We start from the raw sequence: 6,640 nt of genomic DNA on the forward strand, positions 1-6,640 counted from the left end.
AGTGAATTGACAATCTTTGAAGTGGGAAAATATATTTGCAAAGTATGACTCAGATAGGGGTCTAGTAAGTAGAATATGCAGAGAACTCAAGCAGTGCACTTAAAAAAAAAAGAAAGAAAGAAAAAGAAAAAAAAAAAAAGAAAGATCAGCTCAATTAAAAGATGGGCAAATGAGCTCAGCAGATACCTCTCTAAAGACATAAAAAGTCAAAAAATATGAAAAACTGATCAGCATCTGTTATCACAAGGGAGATACAAATCCAAACTACAATGAGATACCACCTAACCCTAGTCATAATGGCTAAGATTAAGAAAATAAGAAATGACAAGTGCTGGTGAGGTTGTGGTGAGAAGGGAACTATGCTACACTGTTGGTGGGAATGTAAATTATTTCAGACACCATGGAGAACAATACTGAAGATCCACAAAAACCTACAAATAGAACTACCATATGATCCAATACTTCCAGTCCTGAGTATCTACCCAAAGTTGAGGAATAGATTCAATCAAAAAAGTACTTGCACATCCATGTTTACTTTGGCATTATTCACAATTACTCAGATATAGAACTGATCCAAGCATCCATGAATAACTCGAATAGACTGAAAAATATGGCACATATATACTATGAAATACTACTCAATCATAAAGAACAAGACCTTGGCAGTTGACAGAAAGTGGATGAATATGGAAGATTTACTGCTAAGCAAAACAAACCAGAATATGAAAGAGAGGCTTTTTGTCCCCACTCAATATATACTGAATGTCTGTACTCTACGACAGAAACTGAAATATTGGAAAATATAAAAGCAAGAAAAGGAACTGTGGATACTATAGGCAGTGTGGGAGGGAGATGGAGGAGAGAAAGAAGGGAATCAAGAGGGAAAAGCAAAAAGCAAAATATTTAAGGGACATGAAAGTGGAAAATTATTTGTTGTTAATAATGTGCATGGCAATATCTTTAACTGAACTAATATACAGTATTCTCATGCTGGAAAGTTCATTTTGCATACTGTAGTGATATACTGTGATTGTATATAAAAATTAATTAATCAGAAACAAATAAGACAGGTGATCTCAAGGAATGTCAAGGTGCTGACTTTCAAGGTTTTTATTCGATATACAGAAGAAATATGACAATCCTAGTTAATTTGACAATAGACTAGAATCCCTCACAGGCAGGCATCTTCCTCTACAAACAGGGTTTGTTTATTAGTTTCCTCAGCAGTTCTATATGAAGACTGATAAATAGTTTTTACTTGTTTTATTAATAAAATGTAATTTGGATATCTGGAGTTTATGGTTTTGTAACTTAGGTAGGTAAACTGTTTGCAACAAGTAACTTTTGTGTGACTTAGCTAGGTAGGCAATTTTTGTAACAGATACCTTATGTATAACACTTAAAAACATATTTAAAAATGGAGCACATATACACGATGGAATACTATTCACCCATAACAAGCAAATAGATCTTGTCATTCAATGTGTATAAATGAAGAAGATTTAAGGGTAAATTAATAAGACAAGCAATAAAACACAATGTATGTCCCCAGTGAATGGATGCACTCTATGACAGAAACTATCACATTTACAGATACAGAATTAGAAAGGGCAACTGCAGATACCAAACACTGTATGGGAATGAGGAGGTGGGATATATTCAAAAGAAATCATTCAAGAGAAATGAATGAAAATGTATGAATACAAACAGATGACTTATGGCACAATATACCAGAACAGATAGAAACAGATGTTGACAATTTTAAGCATGTATGTGTGTGTGGGTGTGTGGGTGCGTGCATATGTATGTGTGTGTATATGTACATACAGCTATATGTATGTATATATATATATATATATATATGTATGTATGCATATATATTCACAAAACTAGTTGAACAAAAATTGAAGGTGCACACATAAAGTAATGTTTTCTGGTGAACATGGCAATATCATAGATTTGATTACTACACACTGCATGAATGTTTTGAGAAACCATATTGTATCTCACAAAGTGTACAATTAAATATGAATTAAAAATTTCAAACCAGATCAGTATACAAAACTCAAACTTCTGAAGCCATACTAGTAAAATAAAAAAAAAATTCAAATACATCTATTTCAAAACAAAACCAGCTATGGGAACCAGCAGTTAGCGTAATGGCTATGTCGCTGGATTCCCACATAGTCGACCGCGGTTCGCGTCCCAGACACGGTAGCTTAGAAGTCACACCGGGTGCGTGTGTGTGTGTGCGCGCAAGATCCCAAGAGGACAATGGAGGAGATTGCAGCGTGACCATCCCCCCTGGGGGGTGATTTCTCGCTTTCTGTCTCTATGTCTCTCTCTGTCTGGCTGGCAAGTGCACACACCCTATAGCGAAAAAAATTCTCAAAACAAAACAAACAAACAAACAAAACAAAACCAGCTACAGGGATGCAGCAGTAACACACGTGTGATGCTCAGGCCCCATGGAAAGTTCTTGTGTTTACTTCTCAATGTCTCTCTGAACACACTAGGAATCTGCATGCCTATGACCTTGATTGGCTAAACTGCAGCATGAACACTCCACCAAAGTGCCTACCTATTTTGTTTCTCCAGTGTCCCTCATGGAAGAAATATGTATATAACTACAGCTCTCTCTGTATATATCAAAACAACTACTTATGATGAAAATAAAAATACAAAACAAATTCAAAAGTAAAACAGCAAATCACAGCACAAAAATTTATTTTCTCAGTAAGAATTACTACGTATTTGTTAGAAAATATCTAAAAGAATCAGTATCCCAATAGAAAAATGAGAAAATAAGAACTTCCTAAGCTCTAAAGTCTTTAATGTAAAGTTTAATTGATTTCACTAATTATTTTTTATTAATTTTACTTAAAATATGGTGAAAACCTATAAAAATTAAAATTAAACTTGAATACTTTGTTCACCTAACACACTGAACTAAAAACTAAATGTTTACAAAACCTCATTTTACACTGGATGGGCAAGCGTCATCCTGTTGTGTCTAACCTCAAAATAACATATACTTCAAATCTAAGCAGTCTTAATGATTTCTACAGTGACAACCTCCTGCAAATCACCATAAACTGCTACCTATATTACTCCCACAGGTTTTTAAATGAATTCTCTCTTACTGAACTTTCCCTGAGAAAAACACTAGAGAGTAAAAGGTCAGAGTAGTTTTTGGTAATTAAATGGAAGAATGACAAAAATCATTCATTTGAATTGTGTTTCCAGCCGCCGCCATGCCTCCGTTGCTCTCCAACGCCAGTGCCGCCTCTAGCTTGCCGAGCTCCAGCTGAAGAAGGGGGGTAAGTGAGGAGGTCTCTTTATCATGGCTTGTACAAAGCAGACAGCCTGCAAACCCACCAGTGTTAAAGCACCCAGGAAGCAACTGGCTACAAAAGCCGCTCACAAGAGAGCGCCCACCACTGGAGGGGGGAAGAAACCACCTCATCGTTACAGGCCTGGTACTGTGGCACTCGGTGAAATTAGATGTTATCAGAAGTCCACTGAACTTCTGATTCACAAGCTTCCTTTCCAGCGTCTGGTGCGAGAAATTGCTCAGGATTTCAAAACAGATCTGCGCTTCAAGAGCACAGCTATTGGTGCTTTGCAGGAGGCAAGTGAGGCCTAATTGGTTGGCCTTTTCAAAGATACCAACCTGTGTGCTATCCATGCCAAACGTGTAACAATTATGCCAAAAGACATCCAGCTAGCATGCCGCTTACAAGGAGAACGTGCTTAAGAATCCACTATGATGGGAAACATTTCATTCTCAAAAAAAATTTTTTTTTCTCTCTTCTTCCTGTTATTGGTACTTCTGAACGTTAGATTTTTTTCCCATGGGGTCAAAAGGTACCTAAGTATATGATTGCAAGTGGAAAATAGGGGACAGAAATCGCGTATTGGCAGTTTTTCCATTTTCATTTGTGTGTGCATTTTTAATATAAATGCGGGCATGTAAAGCATTAATGCAAGTCAACATGTTTTGGTGAACAAGTTTCAGCAGTTCAACTTTATAACAAGTATAAATAAACCTGTTAAATTTTTCTGGACAATGCCAGCATTTGGATTTTTTTAAAGCAAGTAAATTTCTTATTGATGGTAGCTAAATGGTGTTTGTAGCATTTTTATCATACATTAGATTCCATCCACTCACTATACTTTTCTGAGTTGTCCTACATGCAAGTACATGTTTTTAATGTTGTCTGTCTTCTGTGCTGTCCCTGTAAGTTTGCTATTAAAATACATTAAACTATTAAAAAAATCATTCATTTGAAAGTCCTCAAAAATAATTTTTTGAGAGGTTTTTGCTATAGGGTGCGTGCACTCACCAGACAGAAAGAGAGAGACAGAGAGACAGAAAGCAAGAAATCACCCCCCCAGGTGGGATGGCCACGCCACAATCCCTTCTCCTCTCAGGATCTTGGGCATGCACGCACACGCGCCTGGTGTGAGTTTAAGCCACCGGGTCCGGGACTCGAACCGCGGTCAACTATGTGGGAGTCCAGCGACATAGCCATTATGCTAACTGCTGGTCCCTCAAAAAAAATTTTTTTGATACCTGCCAAACTCTGAATCTCTAAAGAACAGGAGACTAAATCCAAAGTAAAAAAAGTGATGTAAGGTGGAATGAGATTCATTCATTTTCCTTTTGCTGAAGATAAAAGTCCCACCAGAAGAAGGAACTGAATTACTACTAAATCTCAGCTGAAAGCACTCCATGTGTTAGTTGTCACACGTGGGGCAAAATTGAATGATATCCTATACATGTAATTGAACACCTCAGTGAGTAGTTGAGTCAGAAATCTATCTTTAAAAAGACTGATCATTTTTCAGTCTGATGACAATGATGAAATCAAAACTCTCAGTCTATATATCAAAAGCTGTATACTCTAATGAATAAGTAGGTCTCCTAGAAAACATTCAGCCAGTTGAAGTTCTGGGAGATTATCTCTTAGATTTTGAAATTGCTAACCTGGTAAGAATATCTTTGTCTGCATTATTGCTATGGGTTATGTGGATCATCTATCCTTACAATGTAATTTATGACTGTAGATATCGAGTCATGTGGTTAAAGATGAATGTGTGGATATGTGGTAAAGTGAAAAATATCACATGGGTGGGCAAGCATGTCTATGTAGCCATATCCCAAACTCTGAACAATGGCTTGTATGAGATTCACATGTTTGCAATGTCCTGTGGGTGTTGTCACCCAATACTGCCTGGAGAAACAGGCAATATCAATAGAACTCTACTGAGAAAAAACAATTGGAAACTTTAGCAAATGACCTATAAAACCTACCTTGGGCATATTGTCCCCTGGCTGATTTTAGTAGATTTGTGCATAGTAATATATTCTAACAGTGAGTATAAAAACCTTCCCAGGTTCATAACTGCCTCTTGAAATTATAAAGCCTAAGGTGATTTGGGGAATCATACCACCTTAACTTGCATACATACAGTTGGTCATAAAAGTCATGGTCTTAAAAAACAGCCAAACATGATGTAGCAATAGACAATACAAACACACTGCAGGAAGGCATATAATAGCCAAACCGTCACAAACTAGAACATGGTATTATAGATAAAGGTCTGGTAAAATACAAGCAGAATATTGGAAATAAAAAATAATTGAGGACCCACATAAATTGCTCTGCTTTTCAAACTTTTAAAAAAGACTGGCTGGGGGAACCAGCAGTTAGCGTAATGGCTATATCGCTGGACTCCCACGTAGTCGACCACGGTTCGCGTCCCGGACCTGGTGGCTTAAAACTCACGCTGGGCACATGTGCGTGCGTGCCCAAGATCCCGAGAGGAGAATGGAGGAGAAGGGATTGCGACGTGACCATCCCCCCGGGGGGTGATTTCTCACTTTCTGTCTCTATGTCTCTCTCTGTCTTGCTGGCGAGCGCACGCGCCCTACAGTGAAAATCGCTCCAAAAAAAAAAGACTGGCTGGGGCCAACAGATGGTCATGTGGTAAATATGTTGGACTTCCACATAGCTGACCACAGTTTGAATCTCATACTGGGTACCTTGCTTTCTCACTCTCCCTACCATGAGTGTGAGTACTCTAGAGCAAAATGAAATTATAATAAATAAAACTAGTAAATAATTCATTTTTGAAGAAAAGGCAGTGTCCATTTAAAGTAACATATGGTTATGGGCTAAAGGGATAACCCGTGTTCAATGTGATTTATGATTATAGGTCTCAAGTCCTGTGGTTAAAACTGAGTGTGGAGATGTATAGGAAAGTGAAAGAAGTCACATGTTGGATTTATAATACATACGATGTAAAATGCATGATGACATGGTAGAAACACCAAGAAAAGTGCAAGTATACTATTATAGAGTTCTTGTAAACAAACTAGTGTAATGTAAATGTTTGAAGGTACATTAAAAGTCAAATGTGGAGGCAGAAGAAGCCGGGCCTTCAGAAGAAGGTTCCACATGGCTCCAGTGAACTAGATTTTTCGTGCGGTGCGCAAGCACGCCACACGGTTTCCTATTTTGCAATTTTTTTTTAAAGAAAAAGAACAGTAATAACATTTTTTGTCTTTTTTGTCTTTTTTTCTCTTTTTGTTGTTGTTTCTCTCTTTTTCATTTTCCTTTTTCTTTTCTTTCCA

The 6,640-nt window shown here is 37.3% G+C and overlaps 1 pseudogene; it reads left to right on the forward strand.

Annotated features, from left to right (window-relative positions):
- Positions 1–3,340: 3,340 nt before the first annotated feature.
- LOC102483800 (histone H3.3-like) lies at positions 3,341–3,757 on the forward strand (annotated as a pseudogene).
- Positions 3,758–6,640: the final 2,883 nt, after the last annotated feature.

The sequence above is a fragment of the Tupaia chinensis genome, unplaced genomic scaffold (genome assembly GCF_000334495.1).
Source record: "Tupaia chinensis unplaced genomic scaffold, TupChi_1.0 Scaffold146807_1, whole genome shotgun sequence".
In the NCBI taxonomy this organism is placed as follows: Eukaryota; Metazoa; Chordata; class Mammalia; order Scandentia; family Tupaiidae; genus Tupaia; species Tupaia belangeri.